This window comes from Lissotriton helveticus, chromosome 4_1 (assembly GCF_964261635.1).
Source record: "Lissotriton helveticus chromosome 4_1, aLisHel1.1, whole genome shotgun sequence".
NCBI classification, from domain to species: Eukaryota; Metazoa; Chordata; class Amphibia; order Caudata; family Salamandridae; genus Lissotriton; species Lissotriton helveticus.
The window spans coordinates 1,595,538,522-1,595,557,360 of NC_136063.1; the positions used below are offsets into that span (position 1 = coordinate 1,595,538,522).

The 18,839-nt window shown below is 45.2% G+C and overlaps 1 protein-coding gene across 2 annotated transcripts in view; it reads right to left on the reverse strand.

The window, feature by feature from the left end:
• The window catches only part of LOC144827613 (thioredoxin domain-containing protein 3-like), a 311,179-nt gene extending 301,815 nt beyond the window's left edge, over positions 1-9,364 (reverse strand). Inside the window, exon 1 of one of the 2 annotated variants that reach the window (XM_078685858.1) lies at positions 9,194-9,364. The gene's annotated coding sequence lies outside the window, so the exon portion shown is untranslated. Of the gene's footprint in view, positions 1-9,072 lie in introns of both variants that reach the window. The other variant, XM_078685857.1, reaches the window with a different exon arrangement.
• Between the last annotated feature and the right edge of the window lie 9,475 nt (positions 9,365-18,839).

Genomic DNA, 18,839 nt, shown 5'->3' on the forward strand with positions numbered 1-18,839 from the left:
CGATCCGCAGCTAGTTTTGGGCAACACCATAAAAGGTGTATCCAGGATTCCCTGTGGTAATTACATAACCGACAAGAAACATTTTTGTCTAGTAACGCCGATTTTGGGTTGAAGTCCTGAATCCTAAGGGCCGTGAGACAAAAAAACTACATTTTCCTTCTGGCTTGGGCCGAGAGTGAATCGCGCATGTAAGGTTGGGCTTTCCGAGAGTATATGAGTTGTTTAGCGGCAGTGTAAAAGAATTATCCTGGAGTGAGGATTGATCCAGTTCAAAGGAGGGAGTCTGAACTTGGTGCTTCACGGCTTTAGCCCAAGAAGAGTATGGAATTTCATGGTGGGGCATGCTCTCTGCCTCTAATGTCAGACGATGTATGGCTTGGTCCAGTTTAACATGCCACAGGGAAACCTCGGACCTAAAGAATCTTTTCTGGTGCTTTCAATGCCCCGATGTAAAATTTTATTTGGTCCCCCTGAAGAGCAAATGTGTATCCCTCTACAGAGTTCTGAACTTTACCCACTCTATATTCTCTGAAGTCATTCATGCCAATGAATCAAGGTGACCCAGTGGCCGTAGGATGTTGGACCTATTCAAGGTATCATAAGAGCCTTTGGCATTGTATCTGGGGGTGAGCAGCACCTCATAGAGTGTGTGATCGTTGTTGGTATTGAGGGTGCACGGGGTTGAGACGTTCTTCCACAGAGCGGGTCTCAGGCTGTCCAAATTTAGTTGATTATTGTGGGTATCACTTGCATGTGATTTATCTACTGCCCGTATGGACTGACCTTCCCGTATTTGATCAGCATGCTGCGCAATCTGATTCGATTTAGACTGTTGCATTGCACTGTATTGAGCCTCTGAGTCAGAGAAGGTGGTGGCCCTTGTTTGAGTGCCTACGGTCTCCCTGCGGAACGGCCTTTTCTCTGGTGACTGCTAATTTTGGGCCCTCCTCTGGAGGGGAGTTCTGTCGGCTTGCACCCTCACCTGTCCTGATGTGTACCATGCTTGTCGTTTTTAATTTAGTTGACTTTCTGAGACTGAAAATGGGAAAGAGTGGTTTTGAGTTGTTGGTAGGCTCCTTTTCGCCCAGGTTCAGTGTTGTTCCTAGTAGAGATCTTCTTTGTGTAATTTGAGTTTTTTTTTGTTGTTTCATCAGCTTTTTCTTGGCCCTCCTTGACATTGGGGCTTCTGCCCCTGCCACTGCACCTCCCGCCTTTGCCACTTGAGCTACACGTTTTCCGACCTCATAGTCCTTGTTCCGCAGGGCTTCGAGGATGTTCTTGTTACTCCTGCCGCTTGGTCCTGCCTGAGGATCCTGGGTTGTTTTGTTCCCTTCAGGGAGATGAGGTATTGAGGTATCTAATTGCACCATCTCCCCCTCTTATAATATTGGGGTAACTTGTTCTAAGGTAAGAGTTTATCTATGTCCCTTGGCTAGTGCCAAAATGTCATTTAAAACTGCTGGTAAACTGCCCACTTGTCAGTGTTGTAGGGACACAGGAGTTTGTGCGAGCTGATTTGGCTTTGTGGCCAGCTTGTCATCTTGGTGCACCAAGTGCTGAGCAATTGACTGAAGTAAATCGATAAGTACTTCTATTTTGGTGGACTGCCATAACAGTGCCCGTGCAATAGTATCTTGAGTTTCCCTCAGTGATGCTATATTTAACTCTGCGTGCGTTACTGCTTCCGTTGCCTATTGGTTTCCTGTTGAGCAACATACTCATTCCTTAGACCAGATCGTGATCCTGTGCTTATTGTATTTGGCCCTGTTGCCCTGTCGCTCTAAGGGAACCCGGCGAGCTGGGCCAACAGAGCTGCGACAAGCCGCACCCTACCTAGTAGGGCCGCTTCCATGGAACCGCCCGGGCACACTCTTAGCTACCAGCAACTAATGGTGGAGCGCTCGCTGTCTCTCCTGGCCTCAGGGCTCACCCCCAAACTGAAACACTCCCTGGATCACCTACAGTCTGCCACAATCGGGGTTCAGCCAAAAAAATCTTTCTGTACCAGGCTGCCGCAGGATGTCCAATGGAATGTCCAACGACTTTTGTTGCTGGATTGAGCTTGTGCCCGTGGAATGGTTTGCAGAGGTGGTGCCCTGGGGAAGGGATTGTTTTGCTGTCAGCGGCAGTGTATTTGGCAGCGTCTTAGGCGTCTGTGGATACCAGCTGCTGTTTAGCTGTGGGCCAGGAGCTGTGAACCGCAAACCAACCACAGCTCACTGCAGTACTGCAGCAACCCAGAAGCCAGCGGTGATCTGGAAGATCTGAATCTGAAAACCGCTCCCCGCACCTCACTCTTCACTCTGTCCGCTTCTCACTCCTCGCTCCATCCGCCGTCCGGGTCCGTGTGCCTACTTGTTGAAATCTCCCCAGAATCTGCAGCTGTCTCCAGTTCAGGTCCTGAGTTACAATACTAATAACACTTCTAAGTGAATTATGTGCCTACTTCAAACAGTTCTATGTAACTTCCTTGGCAAACGTTTGAAACCTGACAGTTTTCAGCTCAGCCTTTCATATTTCTAAGATTGATGGGTTCCTTTGGATTTTTATGAACACTTATTATTTAGTGTCAAAACCCATAATGTGTGTTGTATGAATGTTTATTATTAGTGTACTGGATAGATGTTTGTTACAGTTCAAGATCATATCAAAATGAATACATAAAAGTTGTTTATCTCATGTCCATAAAGCAAAAGATCTACCGAGTGTATTTTTTCTTTACCTGCAGAATCACTGCCAATTTATGTCTCATGGCTTACTTTTAACATCCAGCTGCTCTCAGTCAGAACACAACTCAGACAAAAGCAATTACTGATTGTCCATGAAGAGAGGAGTTGGTAGCCTTCTGGATGGGACAGTAGGAGTCCCTTGTCTCCCTCCACAGCAAGCTGCTGCTTTCATTGCAAAGCACACACCAAATATGCACTCACACAGAAGCATAAGTCCTGGGATGAGCACACTGCACCAGGACACAGTCTGGACAATTCTCTGGGGCCAGTTGGGAATCTGGTTTAACCTAAGAAAATAATTGCCCAAACTGGAGTTAGGTTGGCATATGCAGCATCCTTCCCAGCCTGGGCACCCCCCAATGACTATGCCACGCACAGAGCTTGGTATTAAACATTGTTATTCATCTGTGTGTAACGCAAACTCAACATTCTAAAGCTGCATTAACTTCACGAGGCTCTAACATTTACATTACAGTTCTACAGAATCCATCAGGAGCCAAGAGGATTCTATCATTGCTAACTCCCACAACACTACATCTCCCCCTCTGTAAAAAATGTTTTTACATTTTGTACTAATATATATTCAATCATAGCTCTTCGATCACATGTCCAGATCGTGTCTGCGGAAACTGGGGACATATGGTAGAAGTATCTGTGATCTGCATTGGTGATGCAGGAACAGCAGCAGTCACGGGGTTTTCATTTTTCCTTTCAGACCCAGTCTCTACATTGACATCAGTGCCGGAAGATCAATGAGCCACATGTCTGAAATGTCAGGAATCTCGCTTAATGGACTTCCCAGGATGTTAGGCAGTCACCATGTGTCCTTTGCTGGTCACAACATGAAATGGCTCAACATCAGATTTTCATTTTCTAGACTGATGGACAAGCACTCGATCCCCTTAGTGAAAGTAACATCTTTTGCATGTCATCACTTGTCTGCTTAGGCTTTAATTTTCCTTTTATGATCCTTTTATGCAGGTTTCGTCCTCACTATTTGATCTTTTGTTAGTCCATTGAGGTAACTTGGTCTTCATGGCTCTCCTGAATAGCCAGGTTGCAGGGCTTTCTCCTGTGGTCAATTGTGAGGTCGAACAGTAAGCTCGAAGAGCAGAATTCAAGACAGTTTTAAGGTCGAGTTTGTCCAAAACAGCATGCTGAACAGCTTTCTTAAGAGTTCTCATGAAACGTTTGACAAGGCCATTTGCTTTTGGCCATAGAGGTGTGCTCTTCTGATGCTTCAGATTAAGATCACTAAGAAAGTCTCTGAATTCTCAACTGTTGAAAGGTGGGCCATTGCCAGATTTTAAGATCCCAGGAACACACCATGTTGCGATGTTGCCATCTAATCTCTCAATGACTCTTTCTTGAGTGATAGATAACAGATCTTCTATGAACGAAAACATTAGTATCAATCAACAATCACCATTACGTGATGTGCATTGCCAAGAGAACTGAAAAAGTCAACAACAATTCTTTCCTATACATGTTTTGGGAACTCTGACATGTTTAAGATGCGTTGAGTGGTTTTCGATGAAAGGCAATTACAAAAATGACAGGCCTTCATTCTCTTTCAACTTTCTCATTGAGTTGAGGAAACCAGGCTCAGATAGCTCAGTTTGTGGCAATGATTCCACAATGTCCTTCATGAGCCACTTCAATTATCTGTTGTTGCAGACTCTCTAGAATAACAATTCTCAAACATCCTTGAGTAATAGACAGTTCATCTATGACATTTTTTAAACTTCTGGTATTCACTGTCATTGGTAAGAGGCGAGTGTGCTGATTCCACGACTGATGTGTAATAATGAATTTTAGTTTTAATATGTCACCATCTTGACTCATAGAAGTGACAATTTCCTCCAATGAAATGGCAGCTGGTGTGCTTGATTTCACAATGAAATGTATCTATTCTTCAGCCATCTCATAAGAAGTACCATGGCACAGTAGAGGCACTCTTGAGTAGTAGTCAGCAGGGTTTTGTTCTTTCCCTAGACAGTCCACAATTGTGTAGTTGTATTCTTGTAAGGGTAGACCGCAACATTCAATGAGAGGAAGTATCTTGGCCTTTGGATTGTCAAAGATGGTCAACAATGCTTGATAAGCTGATACCAGTGTGAAAGGCTTTCCATATAAGAATATGTGGAAATGTGTACAGGCCCACACCACTGCTAAACTTTCTTTCTCAGGCTGTGAATGCGCACGTGCAGTTTGGGACACACTTTTGCTTGCATATGTGACAACATAAGCATTTGGGTACCTGCTGTGCAATGCAAGGATTGTGCCTAATCTGACTGGGCTAGTGTCACCAATAATCTCTATATGAAGCTTTGGATCAAAGTATGCCATTACAGCAGCATTCTCAATAGCTTATTTAAGTTCCTTGAAGCTTTACTCACATTCACGTGACCGATGAAATTAAACATTCTTTCTCGTTAAGTCTCCCAATGGTGCACGCATAGTGGCCAAGTCTTGTATGTATCTAGAACAGTAGCTGGCCATGCCAAGGAATTTACTTAACATGGAAACATCTCTTCAGGGGACTGGCAGTTGACAATGCTTGATCTTTTTTGGGGGATTTTAAAAACCTTTATTGTAATTAAAATAAGGTACAGTTGTCCATTCAGTTATTCACTTTGACATCAAGATACATTAGATATTGAAGTTTTAATTGGCCTTTATACAATGGCAAGAATCATAAAGTTTTTATTAGCATGCTAGCAATCAATTTCTCTGACTTATGTATAAGGCAAGGCGCCATCTTGTCGTGTGTTGGTGGGCCTGACACTGTATGTGGTTTTGTCTGTGATCAGGGCTGTTGGTGTTGAGACATGATCGGTGGAGGTAAGAGACCAGAGGGGCCAAATGTTGTGCGGTCTGTTCGCCATGGGCATTAAATCCCCATATTCACTTAAGTGTGTGTTGGCAGTATGCTGCATCTGCTAGCCAATGTTTGGATTGTGGCGCCGGTCTGCAGCCCCGATGTATCGCCACCCGACACTTGGCCAGAACCAGCAACATTGCAGTTTATCTGCAACTGGCATCAGGGAACGTCCTGGACTTTTCCTAATAGGCAGGTGAGAGGGTCCAGCATGATGACGTCAGAGGTTATGTCACTGATAATTTTGCACACGTCTTGACAGTACTCCACCACCTTCGGGAATAATCAAGCCAGGGGTGTGAACGTTGCAGCAGTTGTTGTCCAGCGCACGCATCTTGTGTCCTCAGACAGACCAATTCTGTGGAGCACCATTGGGGTGCGGTAGAGCAGGTGCAGAACTAAGAAGTGATTTAATCGCAGCTGGTAGTTGGGCGAGAGTCTTATAGTTTGGTTAAAACAGTGTTGCCACTGTGTTGGTGAAAGGCCTTCAGCTAGGTCGGCCTCCAAGCACAGCGAGCCCGCTCTGTGTCAATAGGGGAAGCTGCTAGTGTATGTGCATCCAGCCTAGTGATGAGGTTGTACGTTGATGTAGCAATGCGGATGTATTCAAATGCGGCATTTGACTTGGGGGCGTCTGGAATTGTGCTGTTAATGTTTCTGCGGGTTGGTCTAATTTGATAATATATCAATTTGTCAAGCGATGTGGGGTTCTCGGGGAGAGGGAGAAAGCTTCTGTTAAGGTAGAGGTCAGCATTGGTTTGTATACCTAGGGTCGCAGCCCGGCGAGCCATGCCAGCCGTCTGCAGAGGTGGGAAGGAGGGATTGTACGCAAGTTGCATTGCCGTTCAATGCAGGCCACTGTCCCTTGTGTGTTTGCGAATTCCCTCCCACGCCCAGCGCACACACTCCACTGTATTGATTTTGACTCGAGGGACCTAGAGCAGTTTGTAACGGCCACGGGGAGGCAAGGTACGTCTCAACCGCTACGTGTGGCTGAAAGGGTCTCATGTATAACTGAAGTAAGCTGAGTCATGTGACGACTGCGCATGACTACTGAAAGGTAACCCGGAATGATGATTCGGATGTTGAATTAAAGCCAAGTTCGCAAAGTGTACTGCCCTGGGAACGGACGGTGAAAAGTTCAATGATGAGAACCTGTATTGAGACTGAAAACAATTTTGTTGCAAATAAAACATGAATGCGTGTGTGAACAAAAATGTTGAATACAAATTAAGGGGATGGGTTTGTGAACAATAGTTTAAATGAATTTAATGTCATGTAAGCATGGCGTGATGATCTTTCCCCCCTTGCCTGACCAATCGGATATTTTTACGATATTGAAACATTAATGGGTGGAACATGCAGAACAAAAGGTATAATTGAGATAGCTTTAGTTAGTTAGTCAGAGCAGGAGCGCGCAATTTAGGATGCTGTTGCTGCGGAAGATGCTGATGCTTGGAGAGAATGCTGTGAGATGCTGATGAAGCCAAATGCAGAACTTGCTATCCTAATTTAATTGGGTTAGACAGAAGATCGTCGAAGAATCTTGAGGAGGAAGAGAGTGTCAGAGAGGGGTGCGACGCAACCGTCGGTATTCTAGAGAGGTCATCTATCCTGTCCTGATTCCTGTCCTGAAGCCTTTGTCACCTGAACTATCCCAGGGACCCTTACCAGCCCTTTAGCCAGGGGGTTAATCTTCACACCAGGGGCGGCTCTAGGCTCATGGTGGCCCTGGGCAGGGAGCATGGGTAGGAGGCCCCGGAAGAGGGCGTCCGGGCGGGGCGGAGCACGGAGGCCAGTGAAGAAGGGGGGGTCAGAGTGTTTGGAAGTGGAACAGAGCTGGAGGCCGCCAAATCCCTGCCAGGGGCCGCCTCGCAAATATGTATCCATCCTCAGAGGATTATTATATTAAGGATATATATTGGCGTGGTGGCCCTGTACAGCTTGCACATGCCTAAGGCCGCCCCTGCTACGTAATCCATGAAAGTACATATTTGTTCATGTGAAAACATTGAGTGTCATTAAAATGTTATAGACAAGTGACTTCTTTCATTACCTCCATGTTTCGGTGCTACATTAGGAAAGCACAGAATTCAACAATTACGCTAGTCCCACATTTCATTCAAGATCTCAAATAAAGATGTAAATATCTCATCTTACAAAGATTTGCAGTATACCATCATGTGTTAAAATTCCAACTGTGTGTGTCAGACTTGAGTTTGTGAATGTCCACAATTATAGAAGTGTATATGTGTTCTGGAACTTAGAAGGCATGGTGCGCTTTGCCATACCTATTTCCTGCCCCTTGCCAGGGCTTTACTACTACAGATTCCTCTGCACTTGTGGTACAGAAATCGACTGCAGTAAATCCATGTGCGCCTGACAAGAACCCATTTGCGAGTTTCTGGCAGGTGTATGTGGTGGTATTTACATAGATACATTTGTGTCTGTAGCCTAAAATACCTTTGTGATTCGGGCACAGGGCTTATAGATCATTAAAGACAATGTGTGTGCCTTTATTTTTATAATATTTTCAATTCTAAAGAGAAGTACTGATTGAATGAAAAAACTAAAACATAATTTGTACGATGCAAAGACAAAAATACAGTACAGGAAGAACTACTCGCATCCAACATGAAAGAATTTCAGATTCATGTGAGCACTGGCCTAGGACTAAGAAAGACAAGCAAGCCATCGTCGACTTGATAAAATAGCAAACACATAGTTTGCTCTCATGAATCATGAAATCTTATCCCACAATAACGAAGCAAACCAAACAAAAGATTCTTTCTAGCCACCTGTAGAATGAATGTGGCAACACCCAGGTACTGTATACACAATCAAAATGTTCATGCACAATTGTCATTGTTTTATACATTCCATCAGTGTGTAGTCTACACATTCCAATGTTTGAAGAATAAATTAAAATATAGTTCGAAATGTATTTAACGGGGCGCAGCTTTAAAAATGAAACACCAGGACGAGACTGAGTGAGTGGCAACAAGTGACAACAAAGAGATATGCAAATTCGTGTTTGCAAACTGCTTAACATATTTGAAGAATACTGTGCAAGCCATATACAGGACATACGCCGTGAATCTCAAGTTTTCATTTGACAGCCCTACGTTGAAACAAACTAATAACAACCCATATATTTTGAGAAGCAGGATGCTAGGAAACCACGTGCAATTGGTGTGCAAACTCTGTGGACCCAGACATTAGTATGATAAACGAATGACTATGTGTGATCAAATGAGTAATTTGTTTAATCACACAAGATGCAATGTTGGGATGTGGTATGAAATAACTGTTGCTTGATAAAATCTACGGCTTAAATTAATAGCGCCCCTACAATATATCATTATAGCTGCCTGTTCGACTTGGAAACGTGTCATGCATTATACACTGTGCCGTGAGCATGTATGTAAAAAAAAAAGAATCAGCTGGTGATTTCTAGTCTACCTCTTTTTTCTTCTGCCCGCCTCCGCAGTGGCAAAGAAGCAGGATAGGCAGCAGGTGCCATAATGTTGTCCTTAGATTCAGCGCCATGTTTTCTCTATGCTATTGCTTCCCGCACTCTCACCGTTCCAAATTTGAAGGGTTGGACTCTGGGAAGAGTCGAGATAGTGCCGGAGTGACGGACAGGTGTTCTCTGTCTGATGATCGGGTGGCGTTGGTATTGTTCTTTATTCTCAATGAATCTCACTCGAGTGTGACCACCGTGACGCGTCACTGAGCGGCTAAGAGCAGCAGGTGCACAGTTGCGCACTGCGCACAGCGCGCGGGGGCTGTCCCAGGCCAGGGCCGTCACGTCATTGGTAATTAGTAGGGCTAAGATTGACGGCCCTGGGACCCAAACTGCTGGCTGGCTGGGAAAGTGAAACTAGTCTGACATTGAAAACAACAACGCTCACGCTGCCATTGCTGATTGCACGGAGGCCGCCAAATCCTGCCAGGGGGCCGCCAGTGATCATTCCGATTCCGATCCTCGTCGTAGCGGCCCCTGGGGTTTGGCGGCCCTGTGCAGGTGCACACTTTGCACATGCCTAGGGCCGGCCCTGTTCACACCATTCTTGGTAACTATAAAAATTCTTGTTATTTGTAGATGTTCTTTTCTCTCTATCCTCTCTTTCCTTAGACATTGTTCATTGAGTAAGTCCGTGGTATATTTGTTTGATGATCTAATTTAATTTTCCCTCCTATGAATGATGGTGACTGTACTGTAATTTTGAGTGGTTCAAATGCATTTAATTTAGATAAAGATTTAAAAATCTTTCCGAGTTTGTGGTTATTTACATTGAAATAAAAGTATAATTATTTATGTCATTTTCACCATCAACTAGTTCAACTAATGGTCCATTGACCAGAGGGAAGAACTTTTTGTTCAGTGAAAGGTTAGTTAGGAGGTTTGCATAACTAATCTTGAACACTGTAAATTTATAAACTTGACCCCAGCGGTTTTACGCACTCTGAGATTATGGGCCAAGTGAGTATATGGTGGTGGAGTATCTGTTGTTGTTGAACCGCTGGATCAAAGGCACAGAGAACCTGTGAGAGAAGCTATTCTTTTTCAGGTTGTTTTACATATCAATCATTAACTTATTCAAAAGCCTGATTTGCAAACTCAATTAGATTGTTGCAGAGCTGGAGAATCAGATTTCTTTTATGCTGGCTATTTAGGTGCTACAAATGTCTGCAAGATGATCCTGGTAGCAAATGGAAGTAGGTTATTGGCCTTGTACACGCATTTTAGGACTGTTGTGCTCTTTTAAGTCAGTTTGTATAATATCACATAGCAATATGGGCAAATTTGTGAAATTGTTCTGACTTGGTGTAACTGCTGTCCTCTACACATGGTAAAGTAACACAAACATTTTCACTGGCTCTGTCACTATTTCCTATTTTGTTAACATTTATATTAGTCTGCACATTATCTACACATGTATAAAGAGAGATTTCACGTTAGCTTAGCCATAATTAATGCAGGCCTCAGTTTAGATGACTCTCGCTGACATGAAAATATACTTTTTGGCTGTTGTGTTCTTTCGCTTTTTCTCACATTTCAGGAGCCAAACTACAGTAGTTTGTTTTGATTAGATTGTTACACAACATTTTGGTTTCTGTGAGAATTGTTGTCTGAATGTGTATCACTGAGCGGTGAATAATTAATCTCTGCACCTATGTTGAGCACAAACTGAATGCATTGTATCATCCTGCTATGAGATATCTCTTGAAGGCAGTGCAGCTGAAAATTTCCATTGTGCGATGACTGGGAAGAAGGGTGCAACTGTCTTATCGAGGAATGTACAATACTGATTAGTCTTATCTCCAGTCGCGGCTGGCATGGCTCATGGGTGGGAGAGGCTGGGGTCGCGCGGGGAGGGGGGTTTTAATTTAATAATAAAAAATATGCATGCAGGCTGCATTGCTGCCTGCATGGAGAAAGGCAGGGTGTGCATGACTGGTTTGGGCGGTCAAACAGTTATTGCACCCTCAGGAGTGGGCACACCACTCCTCCCCTGCCCTGTGCAATTTTTACTCATGTCTATAGTGATTTTGTTGAGGTTATTGATTATTGGAGCTCTTTTACTGATGTTAGTGTTCTGCATTGTTTGGACTTATAGAACCTAATTTTGGCCCTTCGAAGCTTTGCATATCTGATTTTCTATGTTGTTTCAATATCTATATGGAGAAGGCCTCAGAGTATGGCTACACAAAGAAAATCATGTTTATTGATGTAGGAAATAGGCAAAATTGTAAAATGATTTAGTCATTATCACGTGTTGCTCTGTAGGAGGTAATTCCTCTTGATTTTCACACACTTGCATTAATCATAATGTGAGTGAGCTTGAAAACGTTTTCTACCTACCCAAATCGCATATGAATAACATTAGCTGCACTGGTGATGGAACATAGAGGAAAGTATACTCTAATGAACCAACTAAAAAGGTCTCTGTGATGTATGTTGTGGGGTGTGCTCATGCAGACTCCTGACTTGTTTATTTATTTTATTTATCAAGTGTTGCATAGCACGAACTTGACCCAAAGGTATCAGAGTGCTTTACAGAGTTAGCACAGCCACAATTGCATGAGTTACATAAAGAGCTGCCGCAGTCCGCCGCAGATTTGCGGGTACCGCACAGCCGCGGCACCGCGAGAGTGTACTGAAAAGCGGGAGCTGGTGCAGACAGGAGCAGCCTGCAGCCAGGAGCCAGAGAGAGGGGGCGGAAGGAAACCACGTACTCAGGTGAGAGCAGGCAGCAAGCAGCGGCAGCGGCAGTGAAGGAGGCAGGTGGGAGGCGGGAGAAATCTGTATAGCCGCACTAGTGAGCCCCTCTGCCTTGCCTTGCCTTGCCCCTGCCCCTGGGTCTGCCTCAGCCACACCATCACCTTAAACCATCAAACAACATATAGCTACACCCAGCACCCCGAATGACTCTTGAAAACTTTTGATACTTATGCCTAAAAAAATTGCTTAAAAACATACAAAAAGTCCGCATAAGAGCTGCTACTCCCGATTGTACGTCTCCCCTGGCACAGGTGGTGTAGGAGGGATTTTGTACGCCAAGGAGCAGCAAGCGAGCGCGACTACCTTTAGCGGTAGCCGCAAAGTAAGAGCCGGGAGTGGTTCGCAGAAGCGACCTGTCTAGGACAGGTGCAGCCAGCGGCCCTCTGAGAGCTCCGCTCGCGTGGGAGAGCAGAAATATATTGGCAACGGCCCTGCGCTGGGAGAATATCGGATCAAAAAGGATTAAAAAGGAAAAGGAAAATAAAATCGCCCTGGACAACCCCCTCGTTTGATTCTTGCCTTAAGAGAGCCCTCAAGCGCCTCCTCCTGAGCGACGATTAACCGGAGAGAAGCGCTCAGACTTAGCTGACTTGAAGCACCCTCAACAAAGCTCTGAGTCACTGCCATTGTCTGACGTAAAAAGCAGCGCTATTAAATCAAAGGAGAGAGTGAGGACTAGGTAAGCTAGTCCGGATCCCCGGTATTATATGTCAAAATCAAGAAAGGACTAGCTTTGTTAAAGGGAGAAGGAGACTCAATGAAGTACGTATGCCGGCAAACCAGTTGGTTTGTTCAAGAAGCCCTCACCCACCAACCTAGTTGGTGGCATGCTTCATCATCGGGCCAACCACAGTGACACCGAATGTGTCCCGGGTGTGCTTCAACGCCAGATTACTGCGGGGCTGGTATAGTTGCTGAGTGTGCAGTGTAGTGAGTGAGAAAGTGAAAGTTAAAATGCTATACAGTGGGTCCCAGTGCCAGAGGGTAATGAGATATGCTTTAATTTACTGGGCCCCTGTTAGCTGTTAAAAGGCGAGCGGACGTGTTGGAGTATGGATTATGACCTCCAGCGTCCTGTGTGGTCTACATGTTTCAGCCTGGCCTTTTTTAATTTGAAACAGGCTTTCCTCAGGACCAAGTGAGTATGTGATAAAGGTGTAACTTAAATTAATAAACTAAATTATAGTGGTTGTGTTATTTTTGACTATGTGTAGCACTCTCTAAGGTGCTGTATGGGTGAGAAGGGGATTCCCTCTCGCTTTGCTACACATAACATATAACAGACAAAGACAGACGTACAGGGTAGAGTCATGTTAGCATTATATGGCAAGTTGCACATCATACAGCCGACTTATAAGGTGAGTGATCGAACTATGTCTGGCTAGGGTGTGGTCACGTCAGAGACAAGACCAGCGTGGGTTTTATCCTGAAACCGATTGTAGTGGTGAGCTAGGACAGCGGATATTAGCATGGTGAGGTACAGGTAAGTAAAAGAACACAATCCTCACACAGGCTATTTGCTGTACAAAGCTTCCTTGGGTCACCTGGCAGAGAAAAAGACCCTGAAAGAAGGTAGTGAGAGTTTTGGATTATCTCCGACCTGTAGGGAGAAAGATATCAACAGCTTACCCCAGTCGTTGCTGTAGTGCGTGGTCGATTTACTCACGGAATTGCCGGTCTGGTTCCTCCTTGGACCTATCGTCCTTCTGCGGTGCCCGAAATGCGAAATGAGGGTCTTGCAGATCGAGTATATATAGACCCTTTAATCGTTTTCACCTGCATAAGTGTAAAAATAGAAGGAGGGTTCCAGTCGCGCAAAAACGCTCTGTCATTGCCGTTTTAGCGCATGCCCGAAGGAGTAGTAATTCTCGCGCCTGCGCATTGCAATGCGAGAAGCGCCTGTGGATGTACACATGCGCAGTGGGGAGAGAGGGGTGTTTTGGTACTGGCGCCTGCGTGTTACAGTGCGGGAAGTGCCTGTATATTAGCGCAGGTTGTTTGTGAGTTAAGAAGATCTTCACCATGGAGCACGTGTCTGAGTGCTGGTGATAGGGGACTTTCGGTTTTCTAAAAAATGCATAAGTCAGTTTAATAACATCATGCAGGGCATTTTGGTGACTGCACGTGCCATTGGTTATGAGGCACAGTGGTGCATTGGGCTATAAAAATGGGCTATAAAGTGCCAGAGTTGGGTACACATGAGAGAGAAGGTTAGGAACATATATTTTAAAGGGGTGCTCAGTTCGGATTGTTTAGGGAGTTCCACGGTATTGAGTCATTCAGGCCCCCAGTATGCGTGGACAGTCTGTATATCCAGCGTTGTTCTTTCTGGAGAAGGTTTTTGTCGTTATTTTCTGTTGTCTCAAACTGTTCTATGACAGTCCATGTGAAGTCGTTGGGAGTATGGTTGTGGGACAGGAAATGATCTGTCAACTTGCTTATGTTTTTGCCACATCGGATGGTACTTCTGTGTTCTGTCATTCTGGTTCTGACCTTCCGGGTGGTCATACCCACATACCGTAATCCACATCTGCAGGTTATTAAGTATATCAAATTTGATGAGTTGCAGTTTGTGAAACGGCGTTGTGTCCAGGTTTTTCCTGGTTCCAGGTCAAGGGTTTTAGATGGTGATGTTAAATGGCATACGCTGCAGTTATTGCACGGTTGGTGCCCTGAGAGTTTAGGTAGGCCCCATATGTTGAGGATTGTGTTGTCTGGGTGGGCAATGGGTCTGGGTCTGGTGTGGACTAATGAGTCTTTTAGGTTTTTTGCTCTTTTGTAGGCAAACCGCGGTTTTTCCCAGTTTCTGCTGCCCGAGTTAATGATGCTCCAGTTTCTGTTGATGATGTTGGAGACCTGATTTGATGCAGTATTGTATGTTGTTACACAGGTGAGAGTGGGTTCTTCAGGTGGTTTTGCAATGGTCTCAAGTAGCGCCTCTCTATTTTGGTTCCGCGCTCTTTTACAGGTAGTTTTTATGATTCTGGACGGATACCCTCTGTCCTCCAATTTGTGGATTAGGGCGGTTGATTGTTGTTTGTAGTCCTGGATGTGACTGCAGTTGCGTCTGAGGCGCAAGAACTGCCCATAGGGTAGGTTTTCCCTTAGGGGTCTTGGATGGAAGCTATCGAATCTGAGGAGGGAATTCTTCGATGTAGGTTTGTAGAAAGTTGTAGTTGTTAAACCATTTTGTTCTGCCTTGATGGTCAGGTCCAGAAAAGCCAGTTTGGATGGGCTGCTGATGCATGTGAATCTCAGGTAGTTGTCCCGACTGTTGATCCAAAGAAGGAAACTGTCTAGTGTCTCCTGGTTGCCTTCCCAGATGACGAGGATGTCGTCAATGTAGCGACGCCATATTTTTATGTTGGTTGAGTATGGGTTAGTGGGAGTTTGTACATGGGTCTTTTCAAAATGGGCAACGTAGAGACCAGCCACACTAGGGGCAAAAACACTCCCCATGGAGGTCCCATTGGTCTGCAAATAGAGTTTTCCTTCATATTCAAAGTAGTTGTCTTTTAGCGCAAGGGTTGCGCATTCCATAATGAAGCTGCGGGGGGTCTGATGATCCCAGGTGTTTTCCATGAGGACATCATGTAGTACTTTCAGTGTGGCGTCTTGTGGCAGGCTGGTGTACAAGCTCTCTATGTCGAGTCCGACAAGGAGTTGAGTTGTCGGATCGAAGTTTATCTCTTTGATGACATTGAGTAGATGTTTTGTGTCTTTTATGTATGATGGTGTCTGTTGAATCAGGGGGTTAAGAAAGAAGTCGCAGAAACGCGACAATGGTTCCAGGAGTGATTGGATTCCTGACACGATTGGTCTGCCCGGTGGGGGGGTAATGCCTTTGTGTATCTTGGGAACCGTGTAGAAATATGGGGTTCTGGCATTTTTGGTACACAGGTAGTCAGCCTCTTGTTTGGAGATATGTTCTGCGTCTCTGGCATTTTTGACCAGGGTGTTGATTGTGCTACGTAGCTCCTCAGTGGGGTCTTTTCTGAGTCTCTTGTAGTTCCTGGTGTCGCTCAGGAGTCTGTGGCACTCTTTATCGAAATCCGTTTTGTCCATGAGGACAATGCCACCACCTTTGTCTGCAGGCTTGATGACGAGTGATGGATCATTCTGTAGTCGTTTGATGGTTTTGCGTTCCTGGTGGGACAAGTTGTTGAATGTCTTCTTCTCTTGAAGTTTTTCTATCTCTGTGTATACCGCCTGTTCAAAGGTGGAGATCTCTACTGGGATGCTGGCCGGTGGTGGGGTGAAATTGGACTTTAGTCTGAGGCCTGTCTCATTGGGGATCTCCTCGTGGTTGTTGTCTGTGTTTTCTTTCTTCTCAAAGAATGCCTTCAGCTTTAGTTTCCTGAAGAACTCCGCTAGTTCTACGTGTAGTTTGAAGGTATCCAATCTGGTCGTGGGGACGAAGGAGAGGCCTTTATTAAGGACTTCTGTTTCCTCGCTGGTTAGCTGTGTACTGGAGATGTTGAAAACTAGTTGGCTGGTGGTTCTTGGGGGTACTATTTGCTCGGTCCCGCCTGTTCTTTGGATTTGTTCCTCGTGTTGGAACTCACTGGGTCTGCTTCTGGTGTCCACTGGACTTGTGGTGTGTTCCTTCTCTTTCCGCGATTTCTTCGGCCCTGTGATAAAAAAGGGAACCTTTGGTTTTGGTTGTTTTGGAAGAAAGGCATGTGTCCTGGTGCATATAGCGGTGGGAAGCCAAAATATGGAGGTGGTATTGGTCCAAATTGTGGTGGCCCGACGTTGTAATTTTGTTGTGGTCCCTGCCACGGTTGTTGCCAATGTTGTCCTCGTCGTCCTCTGCCTCTGGATTTGTTTGATCCAGTGCTGGAGTTACTCGAGATGGAACTGTTGTCCCCGGAGCTGTCAGTGTCTTTTTTGGGGGCAGTGTAGTCATCGTCTGCGTAGGGGTAGGTCTTCGTGAAACTGAACTTCTTCAGGTCCTTCTCGAAGTTCTTGACCTTGGTCTGAGTTAGATAATCTTTGTATTCGGCCATTTCTCGATTCTGGTCATCTAGTTTCTTTTTAAACCCTGTGAGGGTGGTTTTAAAATGGGTCTCTGGTGCTTGGATCTCGATCATGATCACATCCTATAGGCGTTTGGCAGTATTTATGATCAGGATGAGCCAGTCCCTGGTGCAGTGCCAGGCGATCTGGGCCAAATCCTTTCTAAAGGTGGCATTGTCCAGAAATATTCTTGGGGCGTTGGTAACTATGAGACCTTTGGGGGCCGTGTTAGTGCGTAAGTATTGTGCTAGGATTACGCCATGTAGGATGGTGCGTATTCTGTTCCTTTTCTTCTCAGTCAGTGTGTCCCAGTCAGTTGTTTGTGCTATTGTTGTGGAGATATTGAAATCTGCCAGGAGGGATGGGTCAGAAAGAATTTCGCTGACATCATCTTCTGTAAATGTGAGGCCGATATTTTCTGCCATCTTGGTTATGGGAGTGGGACTCTCGCAGCTGTGCGCTGCCTAGTATTATTAAATCAAAGGAGAGAGTGAGGACTAGGTAAGCTAGTCCGGATCCCCGGTATTATATGTCAAAATCAAGAAAGGACTAGCTTTGTTAAGGGAAAAGGAGACTCAATGAAGTACGTATGCCGGCAAACCAGTTGGTTTGTTCAAGAAGCCCTCACCCACCAACCTAGTTGGTGGCATGCTTCATCATCGGGCCCACCACAGTGACACCGAATGTGTCCCGGGTGTGCTTCAACGCCAGATTACTGCGGAGCTGGTATAGTTGCTGAGTGTGCAGTGTAGTGAGTGAGAAAGTGAAAGTTAAAATGCTATACAGTGGGTCCCAGTGCCCGAGGGTAATGAGATATGCTTTAATTTACTGGGCCCCTGTTAGCTGTTAAAAGGCGAGCGGACGTGTTGGAGTATGGATTATGACCTCCAGCGTCCTGTGTGGTCTACATGTTTCAGCCTGGCCTTTTTTAATTTGAAACAGGCTTTCCTCAGGACCAAGTGAGTATGTGATAAAGGTGTAACTTAAATTAAAAAACTAAATTATAGTGGTTGTGTTATTTTTGACTATGTGTAGCACTCTCTAAGGTGCTGTATGGGTGAGAAGGGGATTCCCTCTCGCTTTGCTACACATAACATATAACGGACAAAGACAGACGTACAGGGTAGAGTCATGTTAGCATTATATGGCAAGTTGCACATCATACAGCCGACTTATAAGGTGAGTGATCGAACTATGTCTGGCTAGGGTGTGGTCACGTCAGAGACAAGACCAGCGTGGGTTTTATCCTGAAACCGATTGTAGTGGTGAGCTAGGACAGCGGATATTAGCATGGTGAGGTCCAGGTAAGTAAAAGAACATAATCCTCACACAGGCTATTTGCTGTACAAAGCTTCCTTGGGTCACCTGGCAGAGAAAAAGACCCTGAAAGAAGGTAATGAGAGTTTTGGATTATCTCCGACCTGTAGGGAGAAAGATATCAACAGCTTACCCCAGTCGTTGCTGTAGTGCGTGGTCGATTTACTCACGGAATTGCCGGTCTGGTTCCTCCTTGGACCTATCGTCCTTCTGCGGTGCCCGAAATGCGAAATGAGGGCCTTGCAGATCGAGTATATATAGACCCTTTAATCGTTTTCACCTGCATAAGTGTAAAAATAGAAGGAGGGTTCCAGTCGTGCAAAAACGCTCTGTCATTGCCGTTTTAGCGCATGCCCGAAGGAGTAGTGATTCTCGCGCCTGCGCATTGCAATGCGAGAAGCGCCTGTGGATGTACACATGCGCAGTGGGGAGAGAGGGGTGTTTTGGTACTGGCGCCTGCGTGTTACAGTGCGGGAAGTGCCTGTATATTAGCGCAGGTTGTTTGTGAGTTAAGAAGATCTTCACCATGGAGCACGAGTCTGAGTGCTGGTGAAAGGGGACTTTCGTGGTTCTAAAAAATGCATAAGTCAGTTTAATAACATCA